Raw genomic sequence first — 13,706 nt, 5'->3', positions numbered from 1 at the left:
ATGTAAAGGAGGAAGACATTTCACAATTTACTATGGTGACTTTAGAAGTATTCCAGAGATTTGACCTTTTTTAGAGGTTGCGTGATAAGGCTTTTTAATGTTAGAGATAATGCATTTTTGTGACTGCATGCTTTTTTCCTAGTGTCACTTATAAATGTTCTGGTAGTCTAGGCTTCAGTTTGGAAGAGTTCCATGACTTCATACTGAGTAAATGTTTGGTCTGGCTTTTGAAGTGGCTGATGAACAGTAGCAAATCGGGACTATAGCACTTAATTATCTTTGCTGTAGGGCAGCTATGATGCTAACTTAAGTCATAAACTTTATTACTGTTCCTTACTAAACTGGAGGTGAACAAGAAAACCCACGCCACCAGAATTTTCAGTGAGATTGCTCTTAAAAAATCAGTCATTGGGTTTAAAAGTGCTTGACATCATTTAAAAGATATTTTTTGCAAGCTTACCTCCTGGGAAGCACTTGGGAGTCTAAGTAAAATTTGAATGTTTATGTTTTAAAGCACTTTTAATGGAAGAAATCTGTGTGTAATTATCTCTAATTAGTCATCTCTTCCACTGAGATTTCTGCTAAGCATTTAGTTTTCTTCTTCTCTGCATTAGCCGTATTCCAGGTTTTGGTAACAACTAGGACTGTCTGACAAGCTGATTTTTCGTGTGTTTTCAAGCTCACCTGATTCCACTTCACCTGTTGTTTTAGGACATTTCTTAATGAGGCCCGAGTTACTTTCATGTCTAATTAAGCTGATGAGATTAAGATATAAGATATTGAGGTCTTGTTTTTTGTGTATTTTCTCCAGGGAAAAGAAAATACATGAGCAAATAGAGATCAGTAAAATACAAAGAGAAGCAGTAGTAACATCGGGGATTATTATGTAATAAAGGAGAGCAGGAGCAGCAGGTTGGATCCTATGTAAAACATGCTTGATTTTAAAAGCCTTAAAAAATACTGTAAAACACTAAGTCAGACAGTCTTTAACACTATAATTATGTAATTATCAGACCTAAAGAGAAATGTGGAAGAAGGTACTCTCTTCTTACACTGTATTCAAAATAAGCTCCTCTTATTATTTCCTTCCTATGAAAAAAATTGCACTGTAGACTAACAGTGACTTTGAAATAATATATCTAAAATAGCCTAGGAAACATGACTTTGATTTTTCTTTCTTCTTCAGTGTAATCTTTCAATGCTGTGTTATTTTATTTGGGAAAGAAGTGATGCCTGCTATTTGGAAGTTTAATCTCTCTTAAAAACTGTTGTACTGCTCTAAAGAGTACGCTTATCGACTTGAACCTCTCCTAGCATGTTCTCATGTACAAGAACAAATTTTTCCTCAATAATTTTAATAGCATCATAGCATCTCTTGAGTTGGAAGGGACCTTCAAAAGTCTTCTGCTCTAACTCCCTGCAATGGATAGGAACATCTAAAGCTCTATCAGGTGCTCAGAGCCTGGTACAGTCTGACCCTGAATGCCTCCATGGGCAGAGCATTCCCCACTTCTCTGGGCAACCTGTGCTGGTGCCTCACCACGCTCACTGTAAGTTAAACTTCTTCCTTGTATCCAATCTAAATTTCTCCCCATTTTAGTTTGAAATCACTTCCTCTTGTCCTATAGCAACACACCCTGATAACAAGTCTGTCCCCTTTCTTCTTGTAGCTCCTCTCTAGATAATGACAGGTCACTCTTAACTCTCCCTGGAGCCTTCCTTTCTCCATGCTGCACAGCCCTAGCTCCCTCAACCTGTCCTTGTAGGGAGATATCCCATCAACCATTTTTGTGGCCCTCCTCTGGATGTTCTCCAACAGGTCCCGTCTCTCCTGTATTAAGACTTTACATATGAATTCAGTACTCCAGGTTAGGGCTCTACAGAGCAGCAGGATCACCTCCTCACCCTGCTGGCCGTGCTGTTTTGGCTGCACTCAGGATACAGTTGGTTTTCTGAGCTGCAAGCAAAGTCATCTTTCTTAGTAGAATGTTGTTGGTCGGTTTGGTTTTAATTTTCAAGTTTAAATGCATCTTTCTGCAGTACCAAAGGATTTTCTGCTATGAGCAGGAAGGTATTCAAACTGATATCTTCCATTTCCTGCTGTTTTTGATGACCTGGGATTACACTTATTGACATATTTCATAGTTCATTTCATGTTTGTTTTAATTCCTTCTTAAGACCTGAAAAAAAATATTGATGGTCTTAAGGCTTTTTCTTTCTTATTTTTTTTTTGACCTAGAACTCATGTTAATTAATGTCTGTATAGTGAAGCTAGGCATACAACCAGTCTGTAGAATTCAAGCCAAATCACTGAAGAAGGTATTTGTATGTCAACTGGAAATAGATTCTTTTTTCTTTTCAGTTTACCGAAGCAAAAACAAGTTCTTAAACTACTTTTTAAATGAAATATTTTAATGGACGTTCTTTCTTACCTTTTGTTTAAAGAAAATTTCTGGTAGACCAGTTACATTACACTCATCTTCCACCACTCAGGTAAGGCTGAGTGGGGAACGAGGAGAATCAGTACTGGTGACAGGAGCAGTAGCACCACCTTGTGTTCATGTGGTAGGAAAATAACAACACCCCTCTTCAGCCATTAATATTGCAACACTTTTGTTCTCTCTGCTGCATATTAACGAAGGAGCCATATTTGTAGAAAGGCTGTATATATTCAGACGTCATAAGTGTTTTGGTCAGTGTGCTGGGCTGTGGTTATAGCTCACAAAGAACTTAAGTATTGCCTTGTTTCTGGTAAGCATCTTCAAACAAGATCATTTAGTGGGGAATTTAAAAAAAGATCTGCATTTGTGTACGGGAATTCTTTCTGAATGTGAAAGTCAACACTGTTAAAAACCAAGGTGTTTAAAAAGTGAGAGAAGGAGATGGGCATCATGCAATGACAGAAAGCAGTGGAGAGGTAGTCAGTATTGTACGTACGCACTACTCTCTGAACTCTCTCATAGCACAAGGCAGCTTTGTATTTTTCAGTCTTTTGCGTGTGGTAGAACATGTTTTGTAAACAAATGTATTTCTGGTACACTTGTCACCAAGATGACGTTTAAAATACACCAGCTTACATTTCCCTTTTGAAATATCAACTCCTCTTTAGTCATTTTCTTGGGGTACTGTTTCTGAACAACAATATACCATCAAAATTGGTCTTTTCTCTCTCAGTTCTACATGATCAGGGGCTAAAATTTTTGTTGCCTGAAGCTGATGATAATACTAGAATGCAACTTGTTTATGGTTATCTCTATGTATATTTAGACTAGTTTAAGAATTTCCTTTCTTTTCAGTGAAAGGGGAAGAGCAGAGTAAATTCTGCTGCTTTCTGAAGTGTTATCTTGGTCCAGAAAGTAAACTTTGATCGGTGTTTCCTGTATCGTTTTTCTCTTTGTTAATCTTGCACAAATCTATTCCCAGATAAAGAGCAAAGTTGAGTGCGTATCTTTCTCTTTAGTGCAAATTATCAATTCCTGTTCAATAGAAATACAGCTATAAAAATATATAAACATATAATGTATTCATATGGAAAAAAGTGATCCTGATTCTCCCATACATTTCTGTTTGTGTAATGGTGTATGCCTTGTCAAAGTGAATGAGTGTCAGGTGCAGTGAGAATTGTTTTGATAGCGTTTTTCATCCCCATCTCCTAATACCTACATCTTACAGACGTCAGATATCATTTCAAACAGTACCAATGTTCTAAAACCATTGTGCACTGCTGTAAAAGATGAATCAATGTCATTAGTTTTATCAAGTGTAAATAACCAGGTATTTTTTAAATAACTTGAGCTTATGGTATATGCTTGGGATCTCATGTTAATGTATACAGAGAACTTCCGAAACAATGTCCTTTCAGAGTCTGTGTCAAATTTAGATTCATTTATTTTTGCTTGCTAAGTATATAAAAAAGGAAGGGCAGTGTTTACTCTACTTGGACTTCTCTGTAACATTACGGCAGGTCTCAATGCCCTTTATATTTGGGTAGCTTTCTACCAGTATTAAAGGGCTTAGTGTAAATATTTCATCTTCTTTTCTAAGCAAGTAGTTTTCTTGGCAAAGACCAAAACAAATCAATCCTTGTATTTCAAACAAACTCTGTTATATAGCATAGTAAGCACAGGGATCCGGCTGATTTCACACCTCTAGTTTTTGAAACCTGCTGGCTGTATAAGGAGTGATTGCTATAAGTGGCACACCGAGCAAACATTTAAATTACGTGGAGAAGTTTACACTTTCATGGAGTTGTCCAGTATGCCGTCATATAAGCTAGGAAAATTCCCCAGAAGTTCACAGTGTTTGAAGATTTCATCCGATTGAAAGAATAAGAAGCAAAAGGAGAGCATTTCAACATTGTCCTCAGAAGTGTGGTGTGACTGAACTCTAAGTGTGAGGGACCGGCAGCTGTGTCTCAGGTCCTACCAGAAATTGTTGCAATGCAGTCAACAATCTCTGCTCCCACAGGAGGCACAAAGATGCTTTAAAACCAGTGCTTTGGCATAGCTCTGTTACCAGTAAAGGAAAGGACAATGAATCACCCAAGTGGCTCTTCTGAACTAGAACTAGCCAGAAGATAAGACAGTGCTATGGGTTAGCACAGCATTGAGTGTTATTGTAGCTGCTCACCAGAGATACTATACTTTGCCACTCTTTCACTGCAGGCAGCTACAACACCATATAAACTTGCAATCATTTTCACTCAGGGAAGTTCCACTTGCCATCAGTATATCCAGACCTCTTTTTTTCTTTTTCAAATCTATCACTTTCAGCATACTTGGTTGAGAAATCTAAGGGTCAGATTTGTGTGTGTGTATATATATTTCTTTGCTTGAGGCACTTCTGAGATGTACTTTTAGGTGTGATGTGCTTAAGGGCTCTTTGTTGGCAGTTGTAAATATATTTGTTCTGATTCTTGGAAAAATCTATATCAGTGTCTGTTCCTTCTTCAGGGGTAATTCCTTCAAAAGAAATGCTCTCATCATCCTGTTGGTCTCATATCTTTGGAATCTGTTCTTATTTTTGTATATGCAGAGTGTATATATGATTTACCTTCAGTAGCATCCCACTGGTATCTGAAATGACCAGATATTCCACTTGATATCTGGCAACAATTTTCTCTGTTGCGACTATCAGATTTGGCTCATTTATCTCTAGTACTTAACTAGACAAAGGTAGGACTAAATATCCAAGTCCACTGCTTATCTATTTGTCTTCCCTTGATGAAACCACGGTCCTTTTATGGCCATCATATGTTAACAAATACAACAGGCAATTTCAAAGCATAGCAGGACAAGCACTAATAGTAATTTGTGATATTTATGTCTATTAATAGAAGAATGGTATTTAGCTGAGTGTGATAGTATCTAAAAAATCAATTCCTAGACTGCCCAGCTGTCTCGCTTTGTTTCTGTAACTCGGGTATCTGTTTTATGCTACACCTCTTGGTTTTGAACTGTTTCTGTGTTCAGCTCACATAGTTTTTATGTTAATGAAAAGCAAATGTTGAAGTCTACCCAAAAAGAGAAAAAGCCAAAACAACCGCATCTCCCAGAAAGGAAAACTTACTCCTCCCACTAACTCAGAGTAGTTCATAACTCAGGGTAGTTCATGACTCTTCTACAATTATTCCACCTACTGGGACTAAGCCACAGACATGAGACCAGCTTTTGACAGATGACTGTTCTGAGTTGAAATGCTTGTGTTTTTGTTGGTTTTTTTTGGGGGGTGTTCAAAAGATTCAGTTGGTAGCGCTGTCTGTTTAGTGACTGCAAGACTCATTAGAAATGAGTTTGGTTTGAGACTTCTGGCCTTTCTAAGGAAGTGATCTATAGGCAATCATGCAAAACTTTCTTTCTGCTGCACATGATGCTTCCAATAGAAGGAAGATATCAAGTTCTTTAGTAAGTTCATTCTATTTACTCTACCAGCTGCCTTTTCTTTAGGATGTGGCAGATCTAAATCCCCAATATGTCCTTCGGAATGAAGTCTCCTTTGAAGGACTGGACCACCTCCTCTGTCTTAAACAGTTTGTATTTGCAGCATTAGGAATTTATAGAATAAAAGAAAAGATGTATGTTCTAGAAAGAAGGGTGCAAAGTTAGTGCTTAACCTTGTTATTCATGTAAACAGCATTGTTAATGCTAGACTTGAAGACTGTTTACTGTCTTTCTTGTTCTGAGTACTTCTTTTCATCTTTCCCATCCTTTGTTTTTCAAGGAGGCTGTCTTTGGAACTACTGTGACCTAACAAGATATTTCAGAATCCAGTTACAGCCTGCAAACATGCATCTCCATCACTTTGTCTCTATGAGGATGCTAATATAAGCGCTCTGAAAAAGGGGCTGTGATTTAAGCCGGTTTCATCATCACCTTTGTGTGCTGTTCAGTGCCCCCTGGAACCTAATCTCATTAGTAGAAAGTCATTCTGAACATGAAAAGCCGATGTGTAGGTGTTTTACCTTTAGGGCTTTCTTAGCCTCGTTAAGATTTTCCATGGGCACCTGGATTTTGCCTCTGATGGGACCAACTCAGAGCAGGGCTGTGTTTAAAGAGCAAAAGTTAAAAATGGCAGGGAAGCACATGGTAGCTGTGTGTGAGAACTGCAGCTTGCCTTGCCCATATTACTCTTCAGGTATTCAATGCAACGTGTAATACTGCACAGTGTGCTTTTTCTTTTGTACCTAAAAATCAGTTTAAGTTCCCTTAAGGATGTTTTGCATTTTGGCTGTATTATTTTTTTGTTAGGGTGTGTGTTTGTAGATGTTATGTATGTGTTTGTTGTTTATTTGGGGGAAATATGCTGGCTTCCTCAATGAAATGTAACCCAGGAGCAGAGCAGAAATTGGAACTAGAGTTGAAGTTATGTATGAGCCAGGTGCAAGGAAATAAGCGGTGCTCAGCAGCGCAATGACCGCGGTGCTTTACAGGGAGCTGCAACCGCAGAGTGAGTGAGTAGACAGGCACGGGGACGAAAGAGAGCAGAGCGTTCAGCTTCCTTGTGCTGAGGCTTCTTCTCGAGAAACTGCAGGCGCAGATTTAACCATTTAAAACAAGAGAGGCGGTTGTAACCGCCTCTGTGCCTTTGTGCGTGTCCTCCCGGAGCTGCACCGTGCGCTCGTGGTAACAACACGGAGCCGTCCCCATGAAGTTGAGCCCCGGCGCTGCTAAGAGAGGCAGCGTTTGAGCCCCGTTCGCGGCACCGCCTCCACCCGCGGCCCCTCCGTCTCCTCTCCCCAGAAGCCGCGGCACCGCTGCTTCCTCGGCAAGGTAAACCGCTCGCCGCGCGGGAGGGAGGGAGGCGGTCCGCGCCGCTCCCTGAGGCGGAGGAGCGCCGGGCGTTCCCCTTCTCACCTCGCGGCCGCCGCCCCACGGCCCGGGCCGGGCTCAGCGGGCACGGACCCGGCTCGGTTCTCCCTCGCAGCCCGCGGCGGCGCCTGGCGCGAGGCGGCTCGAGGCGCGGCGGCCGGCAGCGCGCCTGCGCACATCTCCCGGGCATGCTCATTAACGGCGAAGGAGCCGAAAAGGGGAGGAAAAAAAAAAGAGAGAGAGGGAAAAAATCCCACCCTGAGCGCGAGCGAGAGAGCGAGCGGCGCCGCTGCCACTACAGCCGCCGGAGAGGAGCGGCGGCGGCGGCGCGGCTGCGCCCAGCCCGACCCCGCTCTCCGCTCTCTTTCCCCCGGCACCGTCAGCGCGGGGCGCCGCGGCGCTGCCCCTCGGCGGGGCGGAGGGAGCCGCGAGGCGCCGCCGATGTGGATTTATACCCGCCCGCGCCGCAGCCGCCGGGGAGCGGGAGGCGGGCGCCGAGCCTAGAGGCGATGGGAGCTGCCGAGCCGGGGCGCTGCTGAAAGTTCAGCCGGTGGCCGCGCAGCGCGGTAAGTTTGCCGGCGCCGCGGGCACCCGAACTTCGCCTCGCGGCGGGGGCGGCCGGAGCGGAGAGGAGCGGGCGGCTCGGAGTTGTGCGGGCGGCTCCGGGCGGGGCGGTGCGGGGTCGGGTTCCTCGCCTCCGGGGCTCCGCTTCCCCGCGCGTCGCTGTCCGCCCGCGGTGGTGCTGCAGAGGCCGAGGGAGAGCGCGGCGGTCCTCGGGGCGCGGCGACGGGAGGGCGGGGCGCGGGGAGCCGCGGTGCCCGGGGCGGGCGGTGCGGGGCTGCCCGCGGCGCGCGGACTCGGCCCCGCGGCGTCTGAGCGTGCGGTTTGGGCGTGTGCGCGGTGCTCGCATCGCTCCGCCGTCGCCGCCGCTCCCAGGTGTTTATTTGTCCGCCGCCCCGCCGCGGCAGCTCCGTGGCCGCGCTCCGGGGTCCGTGCCCCACGCACACCTGCGGGGTTGTCCGCCTGACGGGTGCGGAGCTGAGACACCGCGGTGTTCAATGCGAATGTTGTAACTCGTGCCCTCTCCTTTTCCCGACCCCCTGCGTTGCCGTTTCAGTCCGCACGTGAACTGTCTCCGCGGGTCCCTCGCGGGCGATGCTCGCTGTACCTGGGGCTTGCGGACGCCCATCCCGGCGGTGCCGCTGCGGTGATGAGCGCAGCCCCGCCGTTGCCGGCTCCGGGCGCTGGCGGTGCCCCGCTGCTGTGCGGCGGGTGCCCGGGGCGCGGCGCCGCTCGCGCGGGAGGAGCGGAACGCCGAGGTGGGCAGGAGCTGCGGTGAGACCCGGCCCGGAGCGGCTCCCTGACCTGTGTGTGCTGCGTGTGTTTCGCAGAGCTGCGGGCTGAGCCTACCGTGCTTCTCCGCAGATGGAAGGCAGCGTCGTTATTAAATTAATCCCTGCGCTTCCCTACGTGCGTGTCAGTGGTACAAAACGCGGTGGTGTTTATGATCCAGCTTATTTCAAGGACTCGCGGCTTTTAGCAGCTCAGGGATATAGGTGTCTCTGTGGGTGTCACCTTTTGTTCCTAAGAGCGCCGTAGGAGCAGAAGTTGTGTGGGCACCGCGATCCCTCGGGCTGCCCGGCCCTGTATCAGAGGAGGGTAACTGCGGCTGGCGGACCAAAATACGAATCTCTTTACTTTTAAAGAGAAACGTGTGTAACGTTTGCCAAGTTTTAGAACTTGTGAACGACGTATAATTGAAAAATAGAAAATTCTTACTAAAAAAAACCCTTAAGGGTGTGAATGTGAATGACTCTTCTTACGAGCAGCCGGCTGTGGAAGTGTTGTGTTGATAATATGTATAAAAAGCCATTGAAATGTGCTCGGAGTTCTGTAGAGGCAACATCATGTGAGCAAGGATGCTGCAAAGGAAATCGATTACTGCTTGTTCGATGGGGCGCTGCGATTTGAAGTGACAGTTTTTGGAGCTGCAGAAAGGCCTCTGCTGCCCATGTGTGTGCCCAGTGCTGTGTGTGCTTGGCTCAGAGGAGTACATGTACCTCCCCATCAGCATGTGAGGCTGTGGGCATTGATGCTGGCACAGCGCTGCTCGCAGATCTGCGTGGTGTGAATTCAACTATTCAGTGGTCATCACTGGGAAAAGACATCGTGAAAAACACAAAAGGAATAACATCACTTACCAACAGTTTGCTTAGGGCTTTGATTATGGAAAAGCTGGCACCTCATTAGGTCAGTGGTACTTTCTGTTCCCCATTTTGCAGACTGGGAGCACAGCGTGCCCCTGCTTGGTGCCAGCCTTTATCCCTGCAGTACCACACCAAGGCTTGTCATGCCCTAGAGACTGACTGAGAGAAGAAGTGATGATCTGTGTCTAAACAGGGAGAGCTTCTGCCTTGCTGTCTGCTGCCTGCTCCTCCAGAGTTTGCTGTTTGCTGATCACATTTCACCAGTTCAGAAAGACTGAGTGTTCAACACCGTGCAGCTGCACAAAGCATGCAGGCAGGGGGAGTTGAGCTGCAGCAGCCACATGGTGCTGGGTTGGTGTGTTACAGTGCATGCCTGTGTCCGAGGTCCTCTCACAGAATATTTAGGGCCAAAGCAAGCTGAAAAGTAGGAGCCCTAGAGGTCTGAAGAACAAGATCTGCTATGATTAGCTTTTATGGCTTAGAGAAATATATAAATCTATCTTTCTACCTATAGGTATAAAACTGAATATGTGGGTTTTTTGTGGGTTGTTGTTTGTTTTTTTTTTTTTTTTTTTTTTTCTTTTTTTTTCCTTTTTCTTTCTCTTTTTTTCATATGAGAACTTCTATTTTCTGAAAACCTGTTCTGGTATAATATTAGGGATACTCAAAAACTTATCACAACAGCTTAACATTCAGTGCGCCAGTTGTTACTAGGCAAACGTGTCCATTTCTCTTGTGCTTTTATTTACTGCTTTAACAAAATGTTTATACTCTGAAAACTGATTAAAATACACTTAAGCTAATTCTTTGCTGTTTAGTGCATTTTCTCTTCTACAAATTTGAACTTCAGCTTACTGCTTATATAATTGAAAGCAAGTGTTCTTTCTTTGTTTCTGCTTCTGTTGCAGTGAACTGTTTGGCGTTAATCAGATGTATTAATCTCTTTGACTGGAGCTACTGTGTGAGGCTATTGTACTATTTTCTACTTTACGGTACAGAATTCTCCCCATTTTTGAGTATTGGAATGTAATTAGTGTAAGGTTGGAGGGAGAACATCACTTGTAGTTAAATGTGGTCTGGAAGAATACTGAAATCAAAATGACTGTTCTGAATGGGGCTTGGTACTGGCTTGCTGCTTTGGAAGACTTCACTCAGCAGTTGTTGTTTTCTGTAGCCTTAATGAGCAATTACTGGCTCGTCCAGTTCAGAGCCTTTTAAGTGGATAGTGCTGCTTGTTCCAATGTAGATTCCTGTTCTGGTTTGCCTGCAGGCTGGTGGTGCATTTGGTCTTTTTGGTTCTTTGTTTTTTTACCCTAGGTGCAGACAGATGTTTGCCAGGGATGGTGAAGAGCCCACAAACTCTTCCTTTGTAGCAAAGGCATGTGGGGCTTTAGGTGTGATGTTCTGCTGTGGTGTCTGTGTTCCCAGCTTGCGTGGGGAGCATGTCTGCTCTGTCCATCTGTTTGTCTGGGTGGACGTCAGACTGCAAGAATTGACAACAGTTTGACAAGTCTTTGAAGATTTGTATTTCCATTCTTGAAATGGTAGCTTTTAAACCTAAAACAGGTGGTAAGAGAATGCTGTAGTGCAAATAGTCCCTGCTGTAGCTTGATTGCAGGAGAGCAATTTGGGATGCTCTTCTTGGGGGTATTCCCATGCACTCACTCCTTGCTCCAACTAGGTATCACTTGGAGTGCAAACTGATGCAGGTTTTGGTTCGTGGGCTGCCTGAGGAGGTGTGTGTTGCAGGGGAGGGAGGCTGTGTAAAAGTAACTTGTAAACAAACATCTGGAAAAAGGAGTTTCTTAGAACTTGCTCCATCCTTAGTGTATTGCTGGCAGCAATGTGCAGGAGGTGTTTGCCTGATCTATCAAACACTTCTGAGCTGGGTCCCATTAACTGCAAACACTCAAAGCAAGACAGTTTAGCAATGAAGGTTCTCATATATCATACATGAGAGTGACTGAATTGGTTTTGCTTTGAATGGGGTAGTTTGGGTCCTCCTCTTAGGTGTGCTACAATTAAATCCTACTTTTACATTAGTTTCACCCCTGATAAACCAGGGTGATAATTACTGTAGACTCAAGTATTTATGTAAGAGAAAAACTCCAAACATTTACATGTTCTGCTCGTTTTCATGGGTAATGGGAGATGAACAGCTGTATGATACCAGCCTAGGAGATGAGTGGCTGTCCCCCTATGTTTCCTCCTACTTCTCTGATCCCGAGGGAACTGTTTCAAGTGTGGAAGAACAGGCTAGAATTGCAATCAGGAGTGGAGAGGGGACCGTGCTGGGGCTTTTAGGCATAGCTGGCCCTGATCCAGTGAGTGACAAACCTCCGCACATCAGGGAGTTGGAAGCAGGTGAGCTTTAAGGCCCCTTCCAGCCCTAGCTGTTCCTGTGATGCTATTCAGTGGCTGGAGGAATTAGGCTTTCTTGCTCCACTTTTGATGAGTGAGAAAGAGGTCCATGGAACTTGTAATGTTTATATGAAGCAGCACACTTACTTATTTTATTTAAAAGTAAGCAAATAAATTACCTTTCTCATAACTCAAGCTACAGGCTTTCACCAAATTCTTTCTGGCTCCTGATTGCTGCTAATTTTTCTGTCTAGATTCTTTATCCTACTCACCAAATGGGTTTTTCTCTTCCTTTTCAGATTCCTCTTACTCCCACTTGAGCACAGCTCTTAATCCATTCCCATTTGTTTTCTTCAGTGTATTTTACCTTCACGAAATTCTGATTGCTTCTATTTGAGAACCGTGTTTACAGCTCTAGTTCTTTCATAGAACCTGATATTCTTATAAACCATAACAACTAGATATCCATCACGTTCTGTGCTACAGGCGCACCTATGACCTTGTGTTCCTTCATTTTCCTCAGTCTCTTGTCTTTCCACAGTCCTCCCAGTTTATTCAGAATCTTGTTAGCTCTCCTGCAGAGCTCTGCATCATCTTGTCTGCCTCCACTGCTCCTTCCTGAAGCCCAGCAAACTGAAATCCACATAGTTCCAACTCCAGCTGTTTTCTTTGCAGCTTTGGTCCTGCCCATGACCAGCCTGGCATTGTTTCTCCTTCATTCTTCTCATTTTAAAGCAAGTGGCCATCTACTTGCAGAAAAATAACCCTTAGTCAAGTGATAGCAGATCTCACTGAGGACAAGATGGATTTTACAGGCTAGCTGCTTTTCTTGACAAAGATGACTTTTTTTTTTGTCATAGAATAGAATTTTTGTTGTTATTGAAGTTTTTAGGTTAATACAGGGAAGCTCTTTGGGATACTGTGAATCTGTTGAATTTATTCAATGTATTATTGCAAACGATGCCTCTAGCATTTGTTCAACTAATGTGGTGTCCATGAAAGGTTCCTTATCTGCGTTGTTACACTTTCATGCGTGTTTGCAAGGATGTGATAGCTAAACCTCTATTACAATGTAATTACAGCACTACAACATTTGCAGTATTATCAACCCATTAGCTGGACTGCAGATTTCCATAAACTTCATGTATTTCAATAAATCAGAGTAAGCACGGACCAGATGTCTGTAAAGCATAACAGTGTAAATAACAGTGTAAATGTAAATTCTTTGGTTATTAACAAAGAATGCAGCACAGAAAGATGAGAGTGGGAGCATTATCACTGCCTGTTGTTTGAGCCTCGCAGTGCTGCTTTGAGAATTAATGGTTTGGTGGTGCTAGTTCCATAGGGCATTAATGGAGAGGTGTAAATAGGCGTGCTTCCACAGTGCAGTCATACCAAGCAGTTCAGCAGAGGACTTGGTCCCGACGTGTTACCTAATTAATGGTTTGAGCAAGGAACAGGAGGAAAAGGATAAGATGTCTTTCATCTGAGCTTTTATAAATGCAGACATCATTTCTGTGACATGCTGTGCAATTTTCTTGTGTAACTAAAGCAGATTCTTATCTCAGCAGACATACTGGAGGGAAGAGTTAATGTGGGCATAATTCAACTATAATTCAATTGTGCAACCTTTTAGTGTTTCGTTAACACACTTTATTTAAAGTGACATTGTCTTCTTTTGGAACTGTTAGATAGAATTGGCTGCTTAGATTAAGCGATTTAAGTCTATAAAGCACAGTCATTTTACTTATGGTCAGCAGCTTTAACAATCACCATAAAATATACCAATTGTTTTAATTTCAACAGACTAAGATGTCAGATCATAAGTAGT

General features: G+C 44.1%; 1 protein-coding gene across 6 annotated transcripts in view; it reads left to right on the top strand.

Annotated features, from left to right (window-relative positions):
• Positions 1–13,706, top strand: part of TENM1 (teneurin transmembrane protein 1) — an 813,967-nt gene that overhangs the window by 501,701 nt on the left and 298,560 nt on the right. For 4 of the 6 annotated variants that reach the window (XM_072336863.1, XM_072336862.1, XM_072336860.1 and 1 more), the window contains exon 1: positions 7,582–7,873. The exons of the other annotated variants lie outside the window; for them this stretch is intronic. The gene's annotated coding sequence lies outside the window, so the exon portion shown is untranslated. Of the gene's footprint in view, positions 1–7,581; positions 7,874–13,706 lie in introns of those variants that run through there. 6 annotated transcript variants of the gene reach the window in all.

The sequence above is a fragment of the Excalfactoria chinensis genome, chromosome 4 (genome assembly GCF_039878825.1).
Source record: "Excalfactoria chinensis isolate bCotChi1 chromosome 4, bCotChi1.hap2, whole genome shotgun sequence".
NCBI classification, from domain to species: Eukaryota; Metazoa; Chordata; class Aves; order Galliformes; family Phasianidae; genus Excalfactoria; species Excalfactoria chinensis.
This window is presented reverse-complemented; position numbering and strand designations above follow the sequence as displayed.